General features: G+C 48.5%; 1 long non-coding RNA gene across 1 annotated transcript; it reads left to right on the forward strand.

Moving 5' to 3' along the window:
• The first annotated feature begins 30 nt into the window (after window positions 1–30).
• Window positions 31–26,948, forward strand: LOC123588011. The gene is made up of 4 exons (XR_006707650.1): window positions 31–337; window positions 19,197–19,282; window positions 20,756–20,853; window positions 26,532–26,948. It is a non-coding gene; the product is annotated as an uncharacterized LOC123588011 (long non-coding RNA).
• The last annotated feature ends 377 nt before the right edge of the window (window positions 26,949–27,325 follow it).

Consider the following 27,325-nt stretch of genomic DNA (forward strand, 5'->3'; position numbering starts at 1 on the left):
TCAGTCTCTCTTAAGCCCCACCTCCCGCAAACGTTTGGAGGACGCATGCGCCCTGCTGGACTGCCTTGTTGAGGTTTAGGTATTCCGTGGTCGAGGTCCGCGGTTCCGTGGTGTATGCTTGCGTTGGGTGGTTCTGCTCCACGCCGGAGTTTGCAAATCTGTGTAGGAGGCAGCTGCTGCATTTGGGACCCTCGGGATGTCTGTTTTCTGTTACCTTGCAATACAGTTGTGTATGCATTTATATTCACTCCCTAGACTAGACGGTGGAATTTAAGAGGGCAAGACCCTGCACTTATACGCCTGGGATTGACACGGGAAATCGGACCCTTAGTTTCAGGTTAGAGCTCAGTTTAATTTTTTTATTACAGCCAAATATGTTATTACTGTTTGGGTCTTTCAACAATGTTATGGAGACGGGTGTACTGTCTTGGTTTTTGTTTGCAAAAACAACCAACCCTTGATCGTTAAATTTTACTTTTTTTTTTTTTTTAATGTTTACTTTTTTTAGAGAGCGCGAGTGGGGGAGGGGCAGGGGGGAGAGAGAGAGAGAGAGAGAGAAAGAGAGATTTTTTCAAAGCAGGCTCTCGGGCTCCAAGCGCTGAGCTGTCAGCACCAAGCCCTACGTGGGGCTTGAACCCTGGAACTGGAGACCATGACCTGAGCCAAAATGGAACACTTAAGGGACTGAGCCACCCACGCGCCCCACATTTTACTTTTTTTAAACAGAAAAGTACAAGAAGCAAATAAAAATAAATTATAACCCCAGCACTGAGAGCGAATAATTTATCATGTAGTGTATTTTCTTCCTGCTCTGTCCCCCTGTGCCAGCAATTCTCAAAGTGAGGTCCAGGGACCACTGGATTTTCTGAGACCCTTTCAGGAGTCCCCAAGGTCAAATTACTTTAATAATAATACTAAGATGTTACTTGCCTTTTTCACTTCTCAGAGTGGACAGTAAGGTTTTCCAGAGACTATGTGACATGTGCTGACATCATTCTGATGGCTAATGGGATTTTGTATTGTTTTAAACATTTCTCAGTTTTATTTTGTTAATATGTACTTGAAATCTTCACATTTCTCAGTTTTAGTATCAATGGTAAGTATTAATATATCCTACAAAAGCAAAAACTCTTCGGGATCCTCAATAAATTTAAGAATGTAAAGGGGTCCTGACACAAAAAACAGAACTGCTGCCCTATGTTAAATTATATTTTTCCTTTTATTTTCTTACTAAGGATAGCATCAAGGGGCAGCCTGCGTGGCTCAGTTAAGCATCTGACTCTTGATTTTGACTCAAGTCACGATCTCACAGTTGTGAGATTGAGTCCCGAGGTGGGCTCTTCTCTGACAGCACAAAACCTGCTTAGGATTCTCTCTCTCTCTCCCTCTCTCCCCACCCTTCCCCTGCTTGTACTCCCTCTCTCTCTCAAAATATATAAACAAACATTTAAAAATCTATGCAAAAAAAAAAAAAGGGGTCGAAGTGTTTAGCACTTTTTATGACTTTTTTTACAACTGTATTATTGAGGTATACCATGTATAATGTACATATTAAGTGTAAAGCTCAATGAATGTTTACATATGTCTAGACTGACTTTTGTAACTACCACCCCGATTAAGAGGGAGCATTTCCATACCTAAGAAATTTCCTTGCTTTCTAAAACCTTCCCAGAAGTAGCCTCTGTTCTGACTTCTCTCATAAGATAAGCTTTGCCCGTACTTGAACTTTATATGGATATCCAACAGCACATGTGTGTGTCTCCTTTTGCTAAACCTAATGTCTTTAAGTTTCAGTCTGTTTGACTATATTTTCATGTCAGCCATTATGCAATGTTATTTTTCAGCTGCACAGTATTGCATTGTTTGGATGTAACAGTGCTAAAATGGTCACTATTCCAATGACAGACATTCAAATTAGTTCCAGACTTTTTTGTCAGACCCGGTACTCTGGTGCACAGCTTTGTACCTTGGTCTTAATACTCATTCCTGTTTGTAGAATTGTGGAACTGGCTGGCCCTGTGAGGTCCGCGGAGGGAGGCCATTTATTTGCAATATCTGGAAGGAATCCTCAGTTTTCCCCATCTCTCAACTCCTCGCCACCTTAAAGGAGGCATGTTGAGGAAGGAAGGGGTGGAGGGGAGGCGAGAGGGCAGTGGCTCTGCTGGGGGACCTGTGTCTACTGCTACCTTTCCTCCTCCAAGAACAACCTGTTTATCCCCAAACGGTCTCGCCAGCGTCCACATTTGGCCAGCAGGGGGCGTCAGAGGCCTGTTGTGCGCTGAATAGAAAAAGAGCCTCAGAGCACCGCCCCCCTCCCGCCCACTCCGCTCGCGTCCCTAAAATAATTCCCCCAATACTTCCTAGCTTTCAATTCACTTAATCCCAACATCACGCCCATTTGATTGATGCAGCTGGGGCTCAGACCAAAGTTACATCCAGGAAGGAGCTAGATTAGAATTCGAACCCAAGGCCATCCGACTCGAGTCCTTGCCTTCGTCTATCCGGCTGCTGTCCGCTGTCCGGTGCACGGTTTTGTCTGTTCCCTCTCCATTTTCCAGCCACGTGCTGCCCGGGAGTTTAATTCATGTCCCTCGACCTCAGTTTCCTCATCTGTGCCACAGGATGACGATGGTTCCTCGCTGTAGGGTGGATATGAGATAAACGAGATAACGTGGGCAAAACGCCTGGCACGGGGGGTGCACACAGTACACGCAATTTTGAGTGAAAATGATCTAGCCTTCCGCCCAGGCGTAGCCCCCGGAGCCGGCACACTGGGGCCGTTCTGGGCCTCCCCTCCTCCGGACCAGGTCCGTTTCCTCTGTCCGCCCCACGAGGGTCCAGACACCGATGGTGGCCCGACGGCGGGGGCGGGCGGCGTGGGCGGTGCAGCCTGCTCCCCGCGGTAATTAGCCCGTGCCGGCTCCGGCTCCGCCAGCCGCTAATTACACGTCTCCTAATGAGGCCGGCGGCTGTTTGCAATCACCCGGGTCCCCGCCGCGCGGCGCGGGAGGCCGCTAGGGAATCCGCCCCCGGAGGCGTGGAGGGCGGCTGCCTCCTCCCGGGCGGCGGATGCGCGGGGCGCGACGCATAGGTGCCCCGGGGGTGCGGGGTGCGGAAGGCCAGCCCGGCAGGGGCGGGGCGCTCACCCGCGGTCTCGCCTCGAATCTCTCCCACAGAGCCAGTATTCTCCCCACTTTACAGGTGAGGAAGGGCGCTGAGGCTCGAACTCCTGGGCACAAAGCTCAGGCCCAAGTAGGCCAATCGTGATTGGACCCCGAACCTGTGCGCTTACCTGATTCAGGTTCTTCCTGGAGCAGTGGGGGTACTTGCTGTTGTTTCCCCGGGGACTTCTCTGAAGAGTAGGTCCCGGACCAGACAAATGAAGGGAAGATGGGGGTGCTTGGGAAACTTTCTCCAAGTGTCTTTTTTTTCCTTCTCATTTGAGAGTTCCCACCCTCATTTTGCCCTTTTGGATCAGACACAAGATGGAATATTAGCTTTGGCAAGAACTTTAAAACTTACTTGGAAACATAAGTCACAAGTCCCATTTCACAGACTAGAGCATCTGGAAGTTCCCTAGGACGTGGGTGAGGCAACTGCTAAAACGCTCTCTTTACATAGGGGATGGGAAGCTACCACTGTGCACGGTGTCCCAGGGGCTTATGGGGTGGGGTCCAGAGTAGCCGCTTTTAGTCTTCCTGGGGATCTTCTGCCCTTGCATGTCTTAGGCTCTCACTGTGTGCCAGGCACCGTGTAAGCACGTCGTGTTTGACTTCATTTAGTCCTCCGGACAACCCTGCGAGGGTGGGTCACGTTCTTCTCTGCGTTCAGGGAGCAAATGACTTGCCCAAGGTCATGCCGTAATTTCAGCAGACTAAAGACCTTTTGTCTTACCCCCACACCTGTGCTCTTAACCCCCTGTTCTCTACCTCTTCTGGGATGTCTGTGACCTAGAAGGATGTTCAGAGAAGGTGAACCCAATCAGGGCGTCGTTCTGAAGGGACTTTGGCATCCAGGGGTCCCTATCAAGAGCCTGGATGCTGCCATGGTGGATAGTGGCAAAGGAAAATTGTATCTGCTTTGACATTTTGTTAAGCAGCTGCTGCTCATTAGGGGCTCCTGCTCCTCTAATCCAATCAACCAATTCCCTGTAAAACCTTTATGGGAACAATCTGGATGAAATTAAACCCTCCATCTGCCTGACCAGGGGCCTAGGGAACTGCTGCATCCTTGAGGCTGCATCCCTCAGACATGGCCCTCTCTGGACCTCAGAGACAGAGCACTGCATTTCACTCCTCGCTCGTCCTCCCTGCCTTGTGGACCATTTCCCCCTCTCCCCTGCCTGCTGCGGGGGCTCACTCATCTAACAATTAATTGAAACTACAAGGGCACTACTGTTTGACCCAGCAGTTTCTCCGCCGGGAATTTATCTCACAGAGATCCTCGCACTTGTGCCAAATGACAGGTGAATGAGGATGCATCTTGCGGCGTTGTTTGTGGTAGCAAAAGCCTATCTCAGTGTCTATCAGAAAGGATCCGCTGTACGTGTATATGTATTGGACATGTGCCAGAGAGTGTTCTAAACACTTTACATAGATTGACTCATTTAACCCCCACAACTGCCCTTTAAACTAGGAACTTAATTTTATTAACTAATTTCCAGGTGAGGAAACTGAGGCCCAGAGAGAACACATAGCTTGCCCATGCTTCACGTGCTTAGTAAGCGGCAGTACCACAGTCCATGTTCTAAATCACTATCCGATAGAACTTCTGTCTTTCTGTGCATGGAGAATTTCCAAAAAGTGATACAAAAGCAATTGATGATGGTGGCCTCTGGGGGGAGGAATTGAATATGTGGAGTAGGAGGGGAACTCCCTTTTTACTGGGACCCCTTTTGTACCAGACTATGTTACCATGTGCATATGTTAGTTTCATAATTCAGAGGAGTTTCTGAGCTGCAGGACTTAAAGTGTGTTATTACTAATCCTTACCTCAACCCTGGAAGTGGATGATATCACCCTCATTTTGCAGGTGAGGACGTTGAACTCACCGCATGGTCTGGCCAGGCTACATGACTGGGAATGACATGGTGGGGGCAGGGGGGTTGGCTCTCAAGCCAGTGCTCTTTCCCCTAATTTATATTTAGCCCCCTGGGCTTGCAAGGTTCAGAGGGAAGAAAAGTGGTTAAAAGCATGAACTCTGGGGCCAGCTTGCCTGTGTTCAAGTCCTGACTCAGCCACTCACCCTCTGTACAACCTTGGGCAAATCACTTACCCTCTCTGAACCTCAGAGATGTTTTCCTCTTTGTGAGGATTAAGTGACTTCCTTCCATGCCAAGTGCTTAGAACAGGGCCTGTCTCATCACGAGCGCTCAAGCAATGCTGGGTAGTTTTATATTATTGCCCCGAACACTGTCTTCCTCAGCTTCAAGCTCAGAGCAGTCCCTTCTCCCAGCTGGTGTGTCCAGCTGTGGCTGCTCCAGTCCTCTCCGCGAAGGGCAAGGCCCAGCCACCCTGTGCTCCAGCCTCTAGCAGAAGTCCTTTGGGATCGGTTCTCCTGGATTATCCCACTCTGGTGGCTGTGATCAGAAGCGATCACATCGCCAGAGCTGGAAAAAGGGGCAGAGCCACAGGGCTGGTGTGGCCCAGATCCAGGGTGAGGCTGCGCCGGGCGGCCTCCTAGTTCGGGATGTTCCCAGCGCCTTCCCACCGCTTATACTTGGAGGGAGAAGGGCCTCAAAATAGCTGTTGCTTCCCCAGCACGGCGCTAGGCCAGGGACAGGAATAGACATCTGGGGGTGGCCGCCTCAGCTTCCCTCAGGGGCCCTGGGGGGGGCAGGAATAAGCAGAGGCCAGACTCCTCCCAATGTGGGGATATAGGGTAGCCACCAGTACGCAGTGACCACCTGTGACAGTCTAGCCCGTGGAAAACGTTGCCCTAGCTGGGGCTGGCTGGACAGCAGGTCACCAGCACCGGCCAGACGCTGGCCAGGGCCTGGATTCTTAGACCGATAGAAAGTGCCCTTCAACATTGTCTCCTACGATTCTCTCTTGGCAGGCGGGGAAACTGAGGCCCAGAGAGAGATTCATGTGTTTGAAATCACAAAGCTGGGTAGAAGCCCAAGCTGACAGGAGAAGCAGACCTTGGGTGTTGAGAGGTAGTCTAGGGTAGCGGTTGAAGGGGGAAAGGACTCAGACCGTCTAGGTTCGATCCAACCTCCACTACTTACCAACACTGCATGTTCTTGGGCCTCAATCTCCTTACCTGTAAAATGTGCAGAATAATAGTCCTACCTCCTTTAGTGGTAGCGAAGATTGGATGAGTTAGAACTTGTGTGCTGTTATGATTGTCATGTTTTCTCACCAGATTCCTTATTCATTTCAGGCTTTGGCTGAACACCTGCCATTTGCCAGGCACAGTGCTGGGCCTTGATCCTCTAGCTTCACAGCGTGGCAAGAACAGACCAATTGACATTTCAAGGAGCCTGCCATGTGCCAGTCACTGTGCTAAGCATTTTAACCTATATCATCTCATTGATCTCTCCCTATGAGGAGCCATTATCATGCTCTGTCTTACAGATGACGGGAGTGCGCTCAGAGAGGTGAAGTCACTTCTTCAGGGTCACACAGCTAGGAGGTAGCAGAGCCAGGATGTGAAACCCGAGCTGCCCACCTGTGTAACTCATTACAAGTAACCACTGCATGTCATTGTCTCTTTACTGGGGAGACAGGCAAGTTGTTCATTTGGTGCAGTAAGGAGCTGGGCACATGGGGGAGGGCTCCACTCTCCCAGCCTTGACATTGATCGCCCCCCAACACAGTCCCATATGAGTTGTGAGGTGGCCCCCAGCCCACACTACCTAATTCCTTTGGGTTTCTCTGGGGACTTACTATGTGCCGAACCTGTGCTAGGCTCTGAGAACACGAAGAAGACTTTGTTCCTACCCTGAAATTGCTCACGGTGTGGTGAGAGACAGGTTGCTAAAATGTCAAGAGCAATTCAGAGGCAGCTACTGTGATGAGGCCAAGAAAGGAGACAAGGTATCATGAGGAGGTACCTAACTCAGTCTGGGAGGTCAGGGAGGGCTTCCTGGAAGTGGTGATGTCCGAGCTGAGGCCCAAGGACAAAAAGAGCCAGGAGAGAAGGGTGGCAGGGAAGAGGGTTGTAGACAGAGCGACAGCTTGTGGTGGTGCTGAGTCACAGGAAGTGTGAGTAGTAGGGGCTGGAGGTGTGGGTGAGGGGGGCCAGAGCTACAGAGATGGATGGGGTCAGGTCATTCCGGGCTTTGCTGCCCACACTAAGGGGCTTGGCTGCTATCTGGAAGGCTGAGAGAATGTGCTTGGGGGCTAGAAGTCCCTCTGGCTTTGGAGGAGGGGGAACCCCAAGAGGCTGAACTGAAGGTGGGGAGACAGTGAGGAGGTGGCTGCCTGGAGGGAGAAGAGAGACTTGGCCTAGGGGTGCTGGGGGTGGGGGTGGAGAGCAATGGGTGGCCTCGTGATGTTTGCAGAAGTGGAATCGGTTATGTGTATCACCCCAAAACTCTGTGGCTTAAAACAACAACTTTTTAAATGATTCTGTGGGGGTGACAGGGCAGTTCTGTCTCATGTGGTGTTGGCTGGGGGCACAGGGGTGCCCCAAGGGCTCCAAAATGGCCTCATCCACATGGCTGGCGGTCGGCGTTGGCTGCTGGCTGGGCATACTGTTGGCTGCGGGGCCTCAGTTCACCTCCATGTGGGCCTCTCCATGGGGCTCGGGCTTCTCACAGAGTAGCAGGTGGCTTCCAAGAAGACGCTGCCATGATTTTTAAGGCCTGGGCTCAAAGTCTCAGAACATTACTTTTGCTGCATCCTAATGGTGAAAACCAGTCCCAAGACTAGCCTGATTCAAGGGCAGGGGAAACAACACTTCTTCCTTTCCTCCTCCTTTTCCTCCTGCACAATTTAGTGGCATTTGATGCATTCACGATGTTTTGCAACCAACATCTCTCCTTAATTTCAACTTCTAAAAAAAAAGCTTATTTATTTCTGAGAGAGAGAGAGAAAACAAGTGGGGGCAGGGCAGAGAGAGAGGGAGACCGAGGATCCGCATTGTCAGTGCAAAGCCTGATGTGGGGCTCAAACTCATTAACCAATAAGCCGAAGTTAAGAGTCTGACGCTTAACTCTCCTCCTTAATTTCAACTTTTTAATCACCTCATAAGAACACTCCATACTCATTATGCCATTACTCCCTGCCTCCCTCCCCAGTCTCTGGGAACCTGCTTTCTGTCCCTGTGGATTTGCCTGTTCTGGGTATTTCATATAAAAGGAATCCTATAAATGTGACTTTTTGTGTCTAGTTTCTTTCACTTAGCGTAATGTCTTCAAGGTTCATCCAAATTGCATGCATGGGTGCTTCATTCCTTTTTATGGCTGAATAATATTCCATTGTATGGATAGACCATAACTTGTTCATTCATCTGTTGAAAGGCATTTGGGTTGTTTCTACCATATTGTGAATAATGTTGCTATGAACATCAGTAAATAATTATCTGTTTGAGTCTCTGGGTTTTTTTTAAATTTATTTTTTATTTAAAAAAATATTTTAAGGTTCTTTTTAAATGTTTATTTATTTTTGAGAGAGAGAGAGCATGAGTGGGGAAGGGGCAGGGGGGGGAGACAGAGGATCTGAAGCAGGGTCTGAATTGACAGCAGCGAACCTGATGCGGGGCTCGAACTCATGAACCGTGAGATTGACCTGAGCCAAAGTTGGATGCTCAACTGAGTGAGCCACCCAGGTGCCCCTTGTTTGTTTGTTTGCTTTTTTAAGTTTATTTATTTATTTTGAGACACAGAGAGAGCATGGGGGAGGGGGAGAGAGACGGGAAGAGAAAGAGAGAAGCCCCAGGAGGCTCCACGCTATCAGTTCAGAGCCCGACAAGGTGCTCGATCTCATGAACCGTGAGATCATGACCTGAGCCCAAATCAAGAGTCAGATGCTTAACTGACTGAGCCACCAGGTACCCCAACTGCCTGTTTTTCATTTTTTTGGGTATATACCTAGCAATGGAATTGTTGGGTCATATGGTGACTCTATGTTTAACTTTTCGAGGAACCACCAAGCTGTTTTCTGCAGTGGCTGAACATTTTACATTCCCACCAGTATGTATGAGGGTTCCTATTTCTCTACATCCTTGCTGACACCTACTGTTGACTGTTTATTTTTATTTTTATTAAAGCCAACCTAATATGGGGCACCTGGGTGGCTTAGTTGGTTAAGTGTCTGACTTCGGCTTAGGTCATGATCTCACGGTTCACAAGTTCGAGCCCTGCGTCGGGCTCTGTGCTGACAGCTCAGAGCCTGGAGCCTGCCTTGGATTCTGTGTCTCCTTCTCTCTCACTGCCTCTTCTCCTCTCTCTCTCTCTCTCTCTCTCTCTCTCTCAAAAAATAAATAAACATTAAATTTTTAAAAAATGAAGCCATCCTAGTAGATGTGAGGCAGTATCTCATTATGGTTTTGATTTGCCTTTGCTTAATTACCAGGGGTGTTGAACATCTTTTCATGTGCTTTTTGGCCTGTTGTATCTCTTCTTTGTCTATTGTTTAGTTGGGTCGTTTGTCTTTTTGTTGTTGAGTTGCTAAGAGTTTTTTATATATTCGGGAACCTAAACCCTTATCAGGGGTTTAGTATCAGAAATGTTTTGTGAACATTTCTTCCCCTTCTGTAGGCTGTCTTTTCACTTTTTATTTATTTTTATTTTTTATTTTTGTAAAATGTTTATTTTTGAGAGAGAGAGAGAGAGAGAGAGAGAGCGAGCATGAGTGGGGGAGGGGCAGAGAGAGAGGGAGACACAGAATCTGAAGCAGGCTCCAGGCTCTGAGCTGTGAGCATAGAGCCCGACACAGGGCTTGAACTCATGAACTGGGAGATCGTGACCTGAGCCGAAGTCAGACGCTTAACTGATTGAGCCACCCAGGCGCCCCCATCTTTTCACTTAAAAATTTTTTTATTTTAAGTAAGCTCCATGTCCAATGTGGGGCTTGAACTCACACCCCTAGATGGAGAGTCACATGCTGTACTGATACAGCCAGCCAGGTGCCCCTTTAACTTTCTTGATAATGTCCTTTGCACACAGATTTTTACTTTTCATAAAATCCCATTTATCTATTTTTCTTTTATTGCTTGTGCTTTTGGTGTCAAATCTAAGAATCCACTGCCAAGTCTGAGGTCATGAATATTTACCCTTATCTTTCCTTCTAATTGTTTTGTAGTGTTAGCTCCTAACATTTAGGACATTGATCCAATGAGTTCATTTTTGTCCATGGAGTGAGACAGGGGTCCAGCTTCATTCTTTTGCATGTGGTTAAGCTCTATCTCGTGACTGCCGGTCAGCATGCCCTTTCAGTGAGGGGAAGGAATTGTTGGGGTCTCTCTTTGGAGAGAGTTTTGGTGGTGGGTTGGCTGTGAGGGCTTGGGGAAGGAGGGCAGAAGAACAGGTGGGCCGAGTGACATTCACATTTCTGATCTGGGCGGATGGGGAAGCCTTGGGGAAGAGCAAGACTCAAGTGAAGGGAAGAGCTCAGTCCTGGATGTGTTAAGTTTGGGCTCCCCTAGCATCCAGTCACCGAGAGCACTGGGAATCACATACGTGATAAATGAAATAGGGAAGGACACTAAAGTTTTCATTCAAGGAATAGTTACAGAACACCTGACACTAATACTAGGTGACATTTACGTGGTGCTAATCGTGGGCCAGGCACTTAGCCCTTTTTAAAAAACTGAGCTATAATGGTCATAGTATAAAATGGACAAACCTACAGGGCACACTTCATTAACTGTTATACATACTACCTCCTAGGTAGAGCTATACAGAACATTTCCAGCCCTCAGAAGCTCCCTCTCAGGCTCATTATATTTAATTCTCAAAGTGACCCTAAGGGGCATTATTCCCAGTTTTTGGATGTAGACACTGAGGCTTCCAGAGGTGAAGCTACTTGACCAAGAGCACATGAGGTGGAATTTGGATTCTAACTCCGGCCTATAGGACTAGGCCAGGCTGAGGAACACTCCACCCTCTTGCTTGGCTTAGACTAGACTCAGGCCTAGGTGATCCCTGAGGGCAGGAGCGAGGCAGTCTGGCCTCTGCTGGGGAACGAGAGGTCCTCATTCGTGTGTCTGCGGGAAGGCCAAGGCCAGGGAGGATGTGGATTTAGGAATGAGAGTGAGGAATGGTGGGGGGAGTCCTTCCGGTCTCCATCAGTCATGGAGGTGGCCGCCTAGTGGAGGTGCGACAGCAGATAAACAGCAGGCAGGCAGGCAGCCCAGCTGGGGCTCTTTCCCAGCAATAGACCCTGGGGGAAGCTCAGCTCTGCCTGGACCAAATTGGCCTGAAGCAGGGAGAGGAGGGTGTCATGCCTGTCGGTGCCACTTTAGACCATGCTTCTCTGCATCCCAGCTGAGAAGATCCTGGGAGCAACCCCTGTGCTTCCTCTCTCCCTCCATGTGTCTGCACTGTACCCCTCTGACCTCTTCTGTCCTCTGCTCCAGCTGAAACTGGCCTCCTTGCGCTCCCTCCAACCTGTTAAGCTCCTAGCTGCCTCAGGGCCTTTGCACTGAGTACAAAGTACTCTTTGTACTCAGTGCACTCAGTGCTCCATCTGGAACCTTCTGTCTCCTGGGCTTCCCATGGCCGGTGTCTTATTATGTGTCTTGGCTCAAATTTTACCACTGTAGAGTGCTTTTCTCTGAATGAATTGCCCTACTTAATGCTCTCCCCACCAGCCAGCACAATGGAGCCAGATGGCCTGGGTTTGAATCTTAGTTCTGTTGCTTCCTGGCTGTGTGGCATTGGGCAAGTTAGGTGCCAGTTTCCTCAGCTGTAAAATCGGGATGATGATAATAGTGTGTACCTCGTAGGATCATAGTAAAAATAACATTATTTAACATCTGCTAACCATGCTTGGCCCCTAGTAGATGCTTTATAGATATTTGCTATTATTCATAGAGCACTGGTCCCATCCTGAAACTATCCTGGTTAGTGGTGTTTACTTGGTTTTTCCATTTCCCCCAATTACAATGTAAGCTCCCCAAAGATGTGGTTTCATCTATGTTGATCTCTGCTGTGTCCCCAGTGCCTAAAACAATGTCTGGCTCAAAGTAATAAACAATGGTTGAATAATCGTATGGACGAATAAACCAGGCTCCTAGATTATCCTGCTTGCAGCTCCCCAGACATGCCATGCCTGCTCTCATTTTCCAACTTTTGCATTTGCTGTTCCCTCTGCCTAGACCCACTCCCCAGAGGAAGCGAAGGGAACATGCAGGGACGACTGCCTTGTAGCTGCCCAGGTCTCTTTCTCAGCCCTGTCCTCACTGCCTCTTGCACCAGGCTCTGGGAGAGAACAGCGAGACAGAACCTAGACTCGCCAGGACTACAATCACCTATTACCACCCCTTTGTCTTGCAACTGGGGAATCAGAGGTCCAGAGAGGGGAAAGGACTCGGCCAAGGTCATACAGTGAGTTGAAGGCAACGTTCTCCCTACTGGACCCCACATGTCTTACCCAGAGGCTGGTTTCCAATGTCCACGCTGGATCTGCTTCCCTACATGGGGCCTGGAAGAGAGGTGGTGGGTGAGGGGCTGGGCCCTGCTTGTAGACTATTGTCCTCCAAGCTGCCAACTAGGCGGGGCCAGGGCAGCTGGGCCTAGTGAACGCACAGGTTTCTGGTGTAGACTGACCTAAATCAGGCTCCTGACACTTATTAACCATGTAGCTTTGGGCTCTCTGAGCCTCAGTTTACCCCTTTGTAAGGTGAGGAGATGGAAGGCTACCACCCCGCTCCCCAAGGTTGCTGGGAGGATTCCTATTAAAAGATCTCATGTACTGAAGGGCGCCTGGGTCCCTATGTCTGTTAAGCGTCCGACTTTGGCTCAGGTCATGATCTCATGGCTCATGAGTTTGGGCCCTGCCTCGGGCTCTGTGCTGACAGCTCAGAGCCCTCTTTGGGTCTTCTGTCTCCCTCTCTTTCTGCCCCTCCCCACCCCTCCCCCACTCTTGTGCATGCTCTCTCTCTCTCAAAAATAAACATTTAGAAAAAAAAAGTTCTCATGCATTGACCTCTTATTCTCACCTATCCTATGGGGCAAGGATGAATTTTATCCCTATTTTCCAGGTAAGGAAACAGGCTCAGAGCAGAGAAAAAGTGACTTGCTCAAGATCACACAGCCAGCAAGAAACAAAGCAGGGATCGATTCAAACCCAGGCAGGCTGACTGCAGAGCTCACATTTTTAGCTGTATGCTATAGCCCTGGGCACACAGTAGGCACTCAACTACTGTTGAGTGAGAGGGGAACCCTAGAAAGACCTTGCCTTCATGTTGGCACCATCTTCTAGGATGACAGCGCTTCACTGCAAACCACATCTTTTGTTAATTTCCCTCCTCTCCAATCCCCGCTTAGAGACGCAAGCCCTCTCAGCAACCTCTCTCTGATGGATTTTTGGATTATCCCTACCTTGATTAGTTCCAGAGCCTCCTGGCAGAAGCGAGAGTTATTTTGGGGCCTTGATGGCTCCCTCTGGCTGCCTCTGACCTCCCACCCCCAGTTGCAAACACCTCTCCTGTCATCTACAGGGTTCATTAGCTACTGTTCCGGCTGCTCCCTCTCTGCCCCCTGCAGCTCTCAGCTCAGACTCCAGCCTCAACACCTGCTCTCTGCTCCTCTCCTCCCCTGCCCCACAGCCATTCCTGCCTTCCCACTCTTTTTTCCAGGTGAAGGATGCCAACCCCTTCCTAATCCTTGGCCCCTGACTTTGCCGTATAGCAGTGACCCTCTCTTTGGTTTGAGGATTTTTCCAGACTTGAGCAAAATCTCACACACCATTTGGACACAAATTTTTTTGGCTGGTGATCTGACTCCCTGTTCCTGCTGGAATTCATTCCCCGATGTCAGTCAGCCTGGGTGGGAGGGGCTCAGAAATTCCCGAGGGTAAATTTTATAGGATGCATATCTTGCCGCAATTAATAAAAAATTCCCAAGGGGGGATGCAAGACCCCTTCCCCCCCCCCCACCACGGTGTTATGTCACAGTGCGTGGGGGTGACGTCACAGGGATGGGGCGTGGGCTCTGCTGTATCTGTTCTCTCTGCTTCTGGCTCTCTCTTCCAGCTCTGCGCTCTGCCAGGGCCGCCCGCAGGCCTTGCTTGCTTTTCAAAAATAACTCTTGAGTCTCACTGAGGTGGGGGGCTGCTTCCTTGGTGTCCCAGGCTGTGTGTTAATCCTTCCAACGCAGGACTTCCTGAAGCCAGCTCTGGGCTGGGCTGGGGAGCTGGTTATCAGTTGTCTGGCTGAAGTAGTTCAGTTGCTGACATCCTGTTTTAGTATCCATAGCCTTCCAGGAAGTAGGGCAAATGAGTCCTTCCTGGTGCCTACCGAGTCATTCATTCACTCATTCATTCATTCATTCAGTCAGTCAGTCAGCAAGTATGTATCAGTGCCCTTTGCCTTCAGAGTGCCCCTCTTGGGTGGCCTCTGTTGCCTTTCCATTTGTTTCGGAGTTATCTCCTTGGTCCTCTTTGGATTTCTACTTCCTTTGTAAAGTAGGGGGATTTTAATTAGGGTGGCCAGTCAGTCCTAGAAGGAAACAGATGGCATACTCAAATTGGATAATTTGAGGAAGGCTGAATAAAGGGACTATTTAGATGTCAGCGGGGTGTCAGGGAATCGCAAAGGGGTAGTTCATTCCTGGGCCAGTTGCAGTGTGAGAGCTCTTACCTCCCTAGGCCTGGCAGTCAAGGGAGCCTTCCAGGGCTCAGAAGGACTCAGTCAAGGGAGCCTTCCAGGGCTCAGAAGGACTCAGTCAAGGGAGCCTTCCAGGGCTCAGAAGGACTCAGAAGGGTATGGAGTGAACCACCTTGAGGGAGAAGCTGTGACCTTCTGTTGAGGGACAGAGCCAGCCTGAGGTGCCCTGCAGGGAGGGAGCAGAGGAAGAAATAGCCTGACCTCTCTCTTCCCTCTCCCTTCCATCTCTTCCTCGGGGCTCCCCATTGGCCAAAAGATATAGGAGTCTGTTGACTCTGAACAGGTCAGTCTCCGTGGGCACAGAGCAGGCTGGGAAAGGATGGAGAGTGGTTCTGGACAGACAAATGGAAGCTATTCTGTTTCTCACCTACTAGTGGTTGTACTAGGTCATGTGGATAAATGCTCAAAAACGTCAGCTCTTATCATTACTGCTTATATCCGTTGTTCATCGGTGCGTAAAAATTCCCCCCAAAACTCAGTGGCTTTAAAAGCCTTATAAACACTTACTACCTTGCACAGTTTCCGTGGGCCAAGAATTGGGAGCAGCTCAGCGGGGGTGGTTTTGACTCCCAGTCTCCCCTGAGGTTGCGGTCAAGCTGTTAGCCAGTCATCGGAAGGGTCCAGCTGGCTCACCTCCATGGCTGGCAAGCTGGCGCTGGCTGTTGGCAGGCGCCCTTTGTTCCTTGCCATCCAGACCTCTCCACAGGGCTGCGTGAAAAGCCTCATGACTTGGTGGCTGGCTTCCCCTAGAAAGAGTGATCCAAGAGCAGCAGGCTCAATGCGTTTTCTGACCTAGTCTCCAAAACCACAGACCATCATTTTGACAATATCCCATTTGTTACACAGATCAGCCTATTTGCTGTGGAGGGGACTCCGAGCGGGCAGGAATCCTCCGATGCCTTCTTAGAGGCTGGCTACCACAGTTCGTAATACATTTGCTCATTTAATCCTTTCAAAAGTCCCATGAGCTTATCTAACAAAACAAATGAAATGAAACAAAAAACCAACCAACAAAAACAAAACAAAACAAAAAAATCCTATGAGGGAAGTATTGTTATTACTGTTGTCACTTCTCTGTTGGGGAAATAGAGGCACAGAAAAATGAAACAATGTGCCCAAGATTATGCAGCTAGTAAGAAGCAAAACCAGGAATTCAACTCAAGTGGCCTTATTTTAGGGGCGCCTGGGTGGCTCAGTCTGTTAAGCGTCCGACTTTGGTTCAGGTCATGATCTCACCGTCTGTGAGTTCGAGCCCCACATCGGGCTCTGTGCTGGCAGCTCGGAGCCTGGAGCCTGCTTCGGATTCTGTGTCTCCCTCCCCCTCTGCCCCTCCCCTAGCTCACATTCTGTCTCTCTCTCTCTCTCTCAAAAATAAATATTAAAAATTAAAATCAATTTTATTGGGACATAATTTACATGTGATAAAAAAACAATAATGAAGTTCTAGAACATTTTTCTTCCCGCAAATTTTCTCATGCCCCTTTGCAGTCATTCCTCCTGGGCCCTGTTCTAGGCAATCCCGGATCTGCTTTGTGTCACTATTGATGGTTTTGTCTGTTTTGAAACTTCATATAAATGAAATGATGCAGTATGTTCCCTTTTCTGTTTTTTAAGTTTATTTATGTATTTTTGAGAGAGAGACAGGGAGGGGGCAGAGAAAGAGAAGGAGAGAGAGAATCCTAAGCAGGCTCCATGCGGTCAGTGCAGAGCCCGGTGTATGGCTCCAACTCACAAACCATGAGATCATGACCTAAACTAAGAGTCTGAGGCTTAACCAACTGAGCCATCCAGGTGCCTCTTGTTTTTGTTTTATTTTGTTTTGTTTGTTTTGGTTTTTTTGAGAGAGAGTGAGGGAGGAGGGGCAGAGGGAAAGGGAGACTCTTAAGCAGGCTCCACGCCTAGTGTGCTTAATGGACTGCGCCACCCAGGCGCCCCTGTTCCCTTCTTTTAAAAAAACGTTTATTTATTTATTCTGAGAGAGAGAGAGAGAAAGAGAGCAAGAGAGCAAGGGCAGGCAGGGGAAGGGCAGAGAGAGGGAGAGGGAGAGAGAATTCCAAGCGGGCTGCTTGCTGTCAGCACAGAGCCTGATGCCTCGGAACTCAATCCCACGAATGAACCGTGAGGTCATGACCTGAGCTGAAATCAAGGGTGAGCCACCCAGGTGCCCCTAAACACCTGCTGAAATTTTGATTAGGATTGCCCTGACTCTGTAGCCTCAGTATGGGGAGAAGGGACATTTTATACATGAACATAGTATATCTCTTCATTTATTTATGTCTTTCCTGTCTTTCCATAAGATTTTGTAGTTTTTGGTGTACAAATCTTGCACGTGTTTTACGAACCGCATCCCTAAATATTTTATTTTTTTGATACTATTAGAAATGTTTTCAAACATTTCGCTTCCCAATTATTCATTGCTAGTATAGAGAAATGCCTTTTCATATATTGATCCTGTATCCTTTCATCTTGCTAAATAACGTGATTAGTTCCAAGAGATTTCTTTCTTTTGTGAATTCCTAGGATATTCTACATGCATAATCATGTCATCTGCAAATAGACGCAATTTAACTTCATCCTTTCCCCCATTTTTTTCTTCCCTTCTTGTCCTGGCTAAGGACCTCCAGTCCAACGTTGCAGAGAAGTGGTGAGAGCAGATATTTTTGCCTCGTTCCCAGTCTTAGGGCTGACAGCGTTCAGACTTTCAGCATATGTTAGCTGTAGGTTTTAAAGATTAAAACAATTTTTTTAAAAAGTAATCTCTTCATGGGGCCCTTCATGGGGCTTGACCCTGAGATCAAGATTGCACGCTGGACAGGGGCGCCTGTGTGGCTCAGTGGGTTAAGTGTCCGACTTCGGCTCAGGTCATGATCTCACGGTTCATGAGTTCGAGCCCCGCATCGGGCTCTGTGCTGACAGCTCAGAGCCTGGAGCCTGCCTAGGATTCTGATTCTGTGTCTTCCTCTCTCTCTGCCCTTTCCCCACTCATGCTCGCTCTCTCTCTCTCTCTCTCTCTCAAAAATAAATAAACCTTAAAAAAAAAATTTAAAAAAAAAAAGATTGCACGCTGGACAGCCTGAGCCAGCCAGGCCCCCCAGCTGCAGGTGTTTTGAAAAATCCCTTCAACAGGTTGAAGAAGTCCTCTTTATTTCGACCCCGCTCACATTTGGTTTTGTTTTTATTTTTTAAATGTTTAGTTATTTAGAGAGACAGAGAGATAAACGATAAATGATCGTTATTGTTACTACTATTGTTATTACAGAGAGAGAGCATGAGCGCAAGCACAGGAGAGGTAGAGAGAGAGGGAGAGGGAATCCCAAGCAGGCTCCATGCTGACAGAGCAGAGCCTGATGCAGGGCTTGATCTCATGAACCATGAGATCATGACCTGAGCGGAAGTCAAGAGTGGGACACTTAGCCGACTGAGCCACCCAGACACCCCAGTTTGTTTTTGTTTTTAAATCATGAATAGGTGTCAATTTTATCAAATGTTTTCTCACATCAATTGACATGACCATGAAGTGGACCCATATATGTCCTTTTAAAAAGAAAATTGGGGTAAGATTCATATAACATACAATTAACCATTTTTATTTTTTAAGTTCATTTATTTATTCTGAGCTGGGTGGGGAGAGAGAGAGAGAGAGAGAGAGAGAGAGAATCCTAAGCAGGCTCTGTGCTGTTAGCGCAGAGCCTGATGAGGGGCTCGATCTCACGAACCATGAGATCATGATCTGAGCCCTGAGCCAAAACCAAGAGTCGGACACTTAACGAACTGAGCCACCCAGGCGCCCCAGAATTAACCATTTTTAAAGTGAACAATTCAGTGGCATTGCACAGCCACCACCTCTATCCAGTTCCAAAAACACCTTTTATCACCCCAAAAGGAGACCTTGCACCCCATTAAGAAGTTACTTCCCATTCTCCCTCACAGCTCCTGGCAGCCATCAATTTGCATTCTTTCTCTATGGATTTACCTATTCTGGATGCTTCATATAAATGGAGTTGTGCAGTATGTGACCTTACACATCTGGCTTCTTTCACTTAGCATAACGTTTTTGAGGTTGATTAACACTATAGCATGTGTTAAGTACTTTATTCCTTTTTATGGAGGAATAGTATTTCATTGTATGGACATAACACAATTTCTTTACCCAGATATATTCTTTTTTTTTTAAGTTCATTTATTTATTTTGATAGGGTGAGCATGGGAGGGGCAGAGAGAGAGAGAGAGAGAGAGAGAATCCCAAGCAGGCTCTGCACTGTCAGCTCAGAGCCCTAGGTGAGGTTTGAACCCATGAACTGTGAGATCATGACCTGAGTCAAAATCAAGAGCCGGATGCTTGATTGACTGAGCCACCCAGGCGCCCCTACCCAGATATATTCTTAACCACTATTTGATGCTGTCTTTCCATGTGCCAGGTGCTGTCTTTAGCTCTACAGATACAGCAGAGAACAAAGGAGAATTGGCCTTGCCCAAGTGGAGCTAAAGTCTCTTCTGGAACCTGGTATGTTCTCTGTCCATTTCTGATCACATTGGAGGCCCCATATGTTCCTGCTCATTCCTCTCCATAGCCCCAGTGTCTAGCCCACTGCTCTTAGCTGACCAGATAGGTTTTAATCTGGGAAGGCTTCATGGAGGAAGCGGCTTTTGAGCGGAGCCTTGAAGTTTGACGAGATGAACAGTTTCCTTGAGCCGACAGTGATTAATAACAATAACTATCATTTATCAAGCACATAGTATGTGTCACACACACTCTAATGAACACGTTAATTTCCCCAGGAGCAGGCAGCTAGTGAGGGGCAGAGGAGAGTTTGGCTTTGAACCAGGACTCACACCCCTAATGACTGCCTTGTACTGACTGCCTTTCCAAGCCTGGTTCCAGATTAGGGTTGGGGGTTTCTCTTCTCTCTATTCTATCTCCCCTGTCTTTCTTCTTCTGGGGACATCTGGATGGGACTAGAGAGTGGGCAAGCCTGGACTTGGGGCACCCCACATCCTGGAAAGGACTCTTCAGATCTTACCCTTCCGGGTCCTTTGGACTTAGCCGAGCCCCGGGCCTCTGGGGGACCCTTCTGTCCTTTGCGGCACCCTTTCCTCCCCCAGCCTCCCCTCTTCTCCTTCCTTAGCCCCTCTAGCTCTTTGGGCTGTGCTGGAGTCTGTGGGGAAAGGAGCAGGATTTCGGCTAAATATAAACCAGGCTGTTCCAGTTTCCAAATAGAACAAAGGAGCAGGGTGTTAAGTTGATTTTTATAAATAAAGAGAGAGGGAGTGAGAGAATATTTTTTCGAGATGTTTAATAAAATCGCCTGTGAGAGGCAGGAAAATCACTGGGCTGCAGTGGGAGGGTTTGGAGGGGGAAGGGGTGAGGGAGGGTGGGGACTACTTTCTCCTTCCTGCTATGATGCTTGCCAGTGTCCTTGTCCTTTTCCTGGGACCAGGGAGAGCCGGTGGGGTCAAGGGGGTTGAGAGGCAGGGGAGGGACACGAGGGTCCCTGGGCGGTGGAGGAAGACAAGGAAGGCTCAGAATCATAACAGTTACTGCGTATCGAGCACCCACTGTATGCCAGGCCCTGTGTAGATGATGCATCATCTCACCAAATGCGCACAAGTGCACAAACTTGGGATGCTCGTCATTAGGCGCTCTGTGATCTAGCCCCTGCCTACCTCTCTGACCTCATCTCCTCACCCTGTCCCCCTGGCTCACTTCACTCCCACCATGCCGGCTCCGACACAAAACCCACTCCCTTCCTGAGGCCCATATGCCTCCTCTCCCCGCTGCCTTGAGGTCTCCCAGCCAGCTCCTTCTCATTATTCAGAAGAATCACCATCACCTCTTCCCTGACCACCTTATCTGATGAAAGAGAGAGAGCTCACCCTCGCCCCCACCTCAGTTATAAGTGCATTGCCTGGTTTCATTGTCTTCATTCACACATCACTTCTGAAATCGTTTGCTTATGTCTCTCCTCTACTCGGCCAGAACGAAAGCCCCCATGAAGACAGAGGTTCTGTCTCTCTCATCCACGGCTCCAGCACCAGGAGCCACAGCAGAGCCTGGTCCATGGTTGACGTTGCTGGGTATGCATTTGCTGAATGAATGGATAAGTGAATGAGGCTCAGAGAGGTAAAGTGACTTGCTTGAGCTCACACAGCAGGGAATGACAGAGCCAGAAGGGAGCCCAGATTTGTCTGACTCCCAAATGCATGCCCTTTCTACTACTTTACAAGGCTTTCAGCATGGAGGAAGAAGGGACTTACAGGGATGTCTCTGGAACCTGGGATTTGCCGGGGTGGGGGAGAGGGTGACCAGACACAATCCTGTAGGATCAAAGTGGGGGTGTCAATGAAGCCAAATTATCACTATTCCCTTCGTCTTTTTTTTTTTTTAAGTTTATTTACTTATTTTGAAAGAGAGAGAGAGAGAGCAAAGGAGGGGCAGAGAGAGAGAGGGAGAGAGAGAATCCCAAGGAGGCTCTGCACTAACAGCCCTGCCGACACGGGGGCTCGATCTCACGAATCATGGGATCGTGACCTGAGCTGAAATCAAGAGCCACACGCTTAACTGACTGAGCCATCCAGGTGCCCCACTGTCACCTTCCTCTTTAAACAATGTGGGTGACATATAAAAATTATTAAACAGACAGATCTTTGGCGAAGCTGTTAGTAGAGAGAGTTTCACTCAATATCACCCAGAGGAGAGCTAGTCTACGCTTTGGGGGGTGGGGTGGCAGAGAGCTTCTCAGCTCAGGAAAGCGGAAGGGATGTCAGAGGAAGCAGAGATATTTTGCACCCCCACCTGCCTGCTCCCCTCCCCCCCACAACAGCGGTATGCAGATATGGGGTGGGCTAGGAACACGTGGCCACCTGCACCCACCACACCCCCCGCCCCGGCCCCTCACCAGGCTATGCCTTTCTGCTGACACCAGATTCCGCCTCACCTGGCATCGGCACCGTGCAGCTTGGACAGTCACACAGCTCTCTCTCTGAGTCTCAGTTCCTTCCTCCGTAAGATGGAGATGGTGCAATGTGCTCGGTTACGAGTATGAGGGATCCTGCAACATGAGTCAGGAACCGAACTTCAAACACATGGTAGATACGCCGCAGAATGACTGAAGCTGCCATTTTCTTACTTATCGTTAACCTTTCTCTGGATTCCAATCTAGTTGAGCACAGGGACTATCATTCCATTAACTGAACAGCTACTATATGCCAGCTTCTGGGCGAAGCGCTCTAGGTGGGGTATCTTGGTGAGTCCCCATACTACTTCCACAAAGTAAGTACTGTCATGATTAGCGTCATCATACTACCATAATATCCTATTATTATCATAATACTATGATTACTATGAATGAGGAAAATGGGGCACCCAAGGGGGAGGTGACTTGCCTAAGGTCACACAGTCAGAAAAGAGAGCGCTGGGCCTGAAATCCGGGTGGGCTCCAGATCTTGGGTGTTTCAACATCATGCGATCCTGCCCCTCGGAACTAAGGAACCAGTGGGCTTCCTAGTGCTCCAGGAGGTACCACCTGGGGTAAGTGGGGAGTGACAGGGTCAGAGGGGGTCCTGGTGAGAAGCAGAGGCCTGGCCTTGACGAAGAGGCCAGTGAGGGAGCCGGGGGTGGGGTGGTGGGGTTAGGGAGTGATGTTGCAGTTTGAGGGGCTGTGGCTCCAAGCTTCTGACTCACTCAGAGCAGCTCGATTCGCAGCGCAGGAGATGCTATTTATAACCCGCAGGTTCTAGCAGCCTCTGGAGCATGGAGCCTTGTAGCTACCTGGGGCCCCTCTGCCCAGGCTGCAGGGCCAGGCGGGGAAGGCAAGTGGTGGGGGGAAGGCCACCAGCTGAGCCTCCTTTCTCTTTGCTCTGGACTCTCTAGTCAGCACAAAATGCACACGCAAGTGCCCCGTGGCTCACTCTGGGGCTGTCCGGCTTGTCACCAGCAGAGTGCCTGGCACCTAGGACATGGCTGAGTGAGTGAATGAAGAGCAGCAGCTCTAGGCTTTTTTATTGGGTCAGATCGTGTCATTTCTCTGCCCCAAACTCTCCAGTGGTTTTTCATCCGGAGTAAAAGCTAAAGTCCTCCTAGTGGCCTACAAAGCTCAGACACCATCTGGATCCTGCTTCCTCTGACTTCCTACCTTCTCTCACGCTTACTTCACTCCAGAAGCCTCTTTGCTGCTCCTAGGAACACACTAGGTATGTTCCTGCCTTGGGGCCACCACTCTCTTTCCTCCTTTTGGGACGCTCTTCCCCCAGAGACCAGCGTGTCTCCCTCCCTCACCTCCTTCAGGCCTTTTTTTTTTTTTTTTTTTTTTAATGTTTATTTATTTTTGAGACAGAGAGAGACAGAGCATGAATGGGGGAGGGTCAGCGAGAGGGAGACACAGAATCTGAAACAGGCTCCAGGCTCTGAGCTGTCAGCACAGAGCCCGACACGGGGCTCAAATTCACAGACCGCGAGATCATGACCTGAGCCGAAGTCGGCCGCTCAACCGACTGAGCCACCCAGGCGCCCCTTCAGGTCTTTGCTTAAATGCCAACTTCTTGTGAGGCCTTCCCTGACCATTCTACTTAAAACTGAGCCCAGGGGAGCTTGGGTAGCTCAGTCGGTTGAGCATCCGACTTCAGCTCAGGTCATGATCTCACAGCCTGTGGGTTCGAGCCCCGCGTCGGGCTCTGTGCTGACGGCTCGGAGTCTGGAGCCTGCTTCGGATTCTGTGTCTCCCTCTCTCTCTGCCCCTCCCCGACTCATGCTCTGTCTCTCTCCATCTCTCAAAAATGAATAAACATTAAGAAAAAAAATTAAAAAAAAAAAAACTGAGCCCGTGCAATACATTCCTTATTGTTTCTCTGCTCATGTTTTTTCTCCATGACAGTTCCATTATCTAACATACTACATGTATTACTAGTTTATCCTTTCATTGTCTCTCTCCTTCTATCAGAATGTCCACTGCAGAGGGTAGGAATTGTTGTCTGTTTTGATCGCTGCCTCACACCTAGTGTCAGGAACAGTGCCTGGTGCATATATAGTGCTCAAAACATTTTTGTTGACTGCATGAGTTCACTGAGATTTTCTTGGACTTGCTGGGTGAGCTTGGGCAGCTAACTTTACCTCTCTGGGCCTCGGTCTATTGGACTCAGTGGCCTCCCAGTTTGGACAGTCCTAGGGCTCTATCCCTTCAGCCTGGCTCCTGAGGATTCTTTTCAGAATACTTGCTAAAAGGAGAGCTCCTCAAGGCCTGGCTTGATATTTTTCTCCCAGACTCGACTTTCCCGTGCAAAGTGTTCAAGCCTGGGAGCGGGTGTGTGCCAGCACTCTCATATCTGTTAGGGGTTCTGAGCAGATGCCTTTGTGTGAATGAGCCTCAACATGTATTTGGGAACCTGGCTGAGATAGGACATTCCAGAAAAATGTCAGCACAGGTCCTAATCCTGTCTTCCTGCTTCTTTTTGGTTTCAATGGAGCAGAAAGTAGAAATTTCCAAGGGCATGGCAGACCCTTCTTGAATCAACTGATAGAAACACCTGCTTCTCTGGAGATGCAAGGAAGAGGCTTGTTGACTGTGAATCCCTATACCTGTAACAGGCTGTTTCCACTTCCCCAGGACCAGCTGTGAGAAACCCACAGTAGAGCTTCCCACCTTCCAATGAGGGAAGCCCACAGAACTGCAAGCTTCAATGGGGATGCCAGGCCCATTTTTAGATCTCATCTGTTCTTAATGGGAGATGGGTCCAAACTCTCCCAGGTTTCTAGAATAATCTCTGGCAGGTCTTCCTCCCTCAGCTCCTCAGGTCTCGGCTCAAATGCCAACTGCTCATGAGGCCTTCCCTGACCATTCTACTTAAACCTGTGCCCATGCAATACATTCCTTATTCCCTTTCCCTGCTCAATTTTTTTTCATGACACTTGCCATTATGTAACCCCCTGTATATATTCTTGATGGGCTTTGGAATTTATTAGCATCTCCTATTGTACACTATCTTTTAATGACATGATCTCTTCTGCTTTGGTACACCCCAGGCCTACCTAGTGCAGTACCTGGCATCTGGTAGGCATGACCAAATTTTTTTCTAGAAAAGTTAATTTTCAGGGCACCCAGGTGGCTCAGTCAGTTAAGCGCTGGACTCTTGACTTCGGCTCAGGTCACGATCCCCAGGTTTGTGAGTTAAAGCCCATGTCGGGCTCTGTGCTGACAGCTTGGAGTCTGCTTGGGAGTCTCTCTCTCTCTCTCTCTCTCTCTCTCTCTCTCTCCCTCTCCCTCTCCCTCTCCCTCTCTCTCTCCCTCTGCCCCTCCCTTGCTGTTGCGTGCACTCTCTCAACATAAATAAATAACCTTAAAAAAAGTTAATTTTCATAAGTAATGGCCAGAGGGCAATACTGTCATCTTACAGATGATGAAACTGAGGCTCAGCGGTGACATGACTTGCCCAAAGTCACACAGCCAGGACATGAATCCCTGAGGTTCAACAGGGAAGGAGAGAGGGCATCCCTCCCTTTACTGTTGAAGGATGATCAAGGACATAAGAAGACTTGGTGTCTGGGAGACAGAAAATGGAGTTCAAATCCGAGGATTGTCATTAGACAAGTCCCTGGTTTTTGCCACACGAGCTTCAGTGTCTCCATCTGTAAAACGGACATTATCAATCCCTACACTACACAAAGCCATTGGGAGTATTCAATGAGATATTTTAGCCCAGTGCCTGCTACTGGGCTATGCGCAGTGCAACCCAACCCCACCTTGACCTCCCAAGTGACCTCGCAAACCCCTCTCCTAATTCTGCCAGCCCTCAAGCGGGCCAGGTTGAAATGCCCCAACATCTGGGCTAGGGCAGAGAGATCCCGTGAGGAACACTTCTCCGGTGCATGAGCAGCTTCTGCATCACGTGGCTGATACAAGAGGGCAGTTGTGAGGCGGGAGGAAGGTCATGACCCTGTTGGGATACGTGGGGCCGTTTTGTTCTCACCTCAGCTAGAGGGTCCTGGAGCGACTGTAGGTCTGCTTGATGGGGAGAGGGAAAGCTAAGACCTTCTTGAAACTCAAAGGAGGTTCTTTTGGCCTTTCCGTTTTTGAGGGAGGATTTGGCAGGCCCCTGGGGCAAAGGCAACCCCCTCCTAGGGAAATGGTAGATCTGGCCCCCATGAGGCTGGGCAGCCCCGCTGGGCAACCCTTCCCCATTCGTTGCGACGGGGCACAAATGAGCGTTCAGCCCTTCTCTGGTGTTCGGCACTAGGGATGCAGTGACATAGGCCCAGCTGGGGGGACAGACATTCCCTGGGAAGTGTAAACTGAGCAGAAACCAGAGGGATGAGTATGAGTGAGCCTGGAAAAGAAGGGAGAAGAAGAGGTTGCAGACAGATGTGGGAACAGAGGTCAAAGGCCTTCAAGTGGGAAGAAGCCTGGCTGGTGGAGAGAACTGAGGCGGGAGCAGTGACAGTGTAAAGAATTTTGGACTTGATCCTAAGCAGTGGGAAGCCAGCGAAGCTGAGGAGTAATATGATCTTTAGAGTCCTGCATTGAATGTTTTTGCTTTGCTTCCTTGTTAAAAAAAAACAAAACTGGATTTTGAATTCATACCTGCCATTCTAATTTTTTTTTTTTTTTTAGAAGTAGAAAATAAGGGAACAATGGAATACGTATATACCTCCAGGATTAAATATGCTAACAGATGCAAACTGCCTGGCATTCTATATGTGGTCTATAAATGGTACTTCCCTTATCTTTCCTCTAAATTCTATTCCACAATTTTTCCTATTCCAGGAGCACGGAAGGAGACCAATCTTCCCTACAGACCAAAGATAAATTTCTTTTGAAGTACTTTGGATGGACAAAAAATCTGTTCAAAAGATCAAAGGGTGATTATTTTACCAAATTATTATTTGAAGGATACGCTCACCATGATCATACAACTATTTTTTGATTTATGGAAATACAATTGGTATTCAACTTTTTAGGAGTATGTTTAGCGTGTAACACAAGAACAAATTGCATGAAGTAAGAGCCCACGTCTGTGTTGTTTCTCACTAAGATCAGCACCTTTCTGGCCACCTAGTAGGCTTTTGAATATCTGTGTGATTGATTTCAATACTGGAATATGTTTTCTGTTAAATCTCAAGGGCATCAGTTCTGCAGTTCTCCCTTTATAGTTGTTAACATGAATTTTGATGACACGAAAAAGCTTGTTCTCCGAATTATATTTAGCTCATACAAACTCTACTGCACAATTATGTTGTAAAGAGGAATTAGGTTTTATCTTTGAGTTGTTATTATAGCCTTGTGAGAAGGTGAACATTGAGAATAAGTACAAAGTAGTAGCATATCGTATTATTAATTTTGCTACTTTTTAAAAACACTGCGGTGCAGGGCCTAGAACAGGCTGACACATGTGGTAGGTGTATCAGTCAGGGTCTGCATAAGAAACAGATGGCACACTCAAAATAGATAATTAGGGGAGGATTTAATAGAGACACTATATGCAAGGGTTGGTAAGGTGTAGGGAAACCATAAGGATAGTGCAGTATCCAAGAGGCTCGTAATAGCTGGGGTCTTTGTCA

The sequence above is a fragment of the Leopardus geoffroyi genome, chromosome D3 (genome assembly GCF_018350155.1).
Source record: "Leopardus geoffroyi isolate Oge1 chromosome D3, O.geoffroyi_Oge1_pat1.0, whole genome shotgun sequence".
NCBI lineage: Eukaryota > Metazoa > Chordata > Mammalia > Carnivora > Felidae > Leopardus > Leopardus geoffroyi.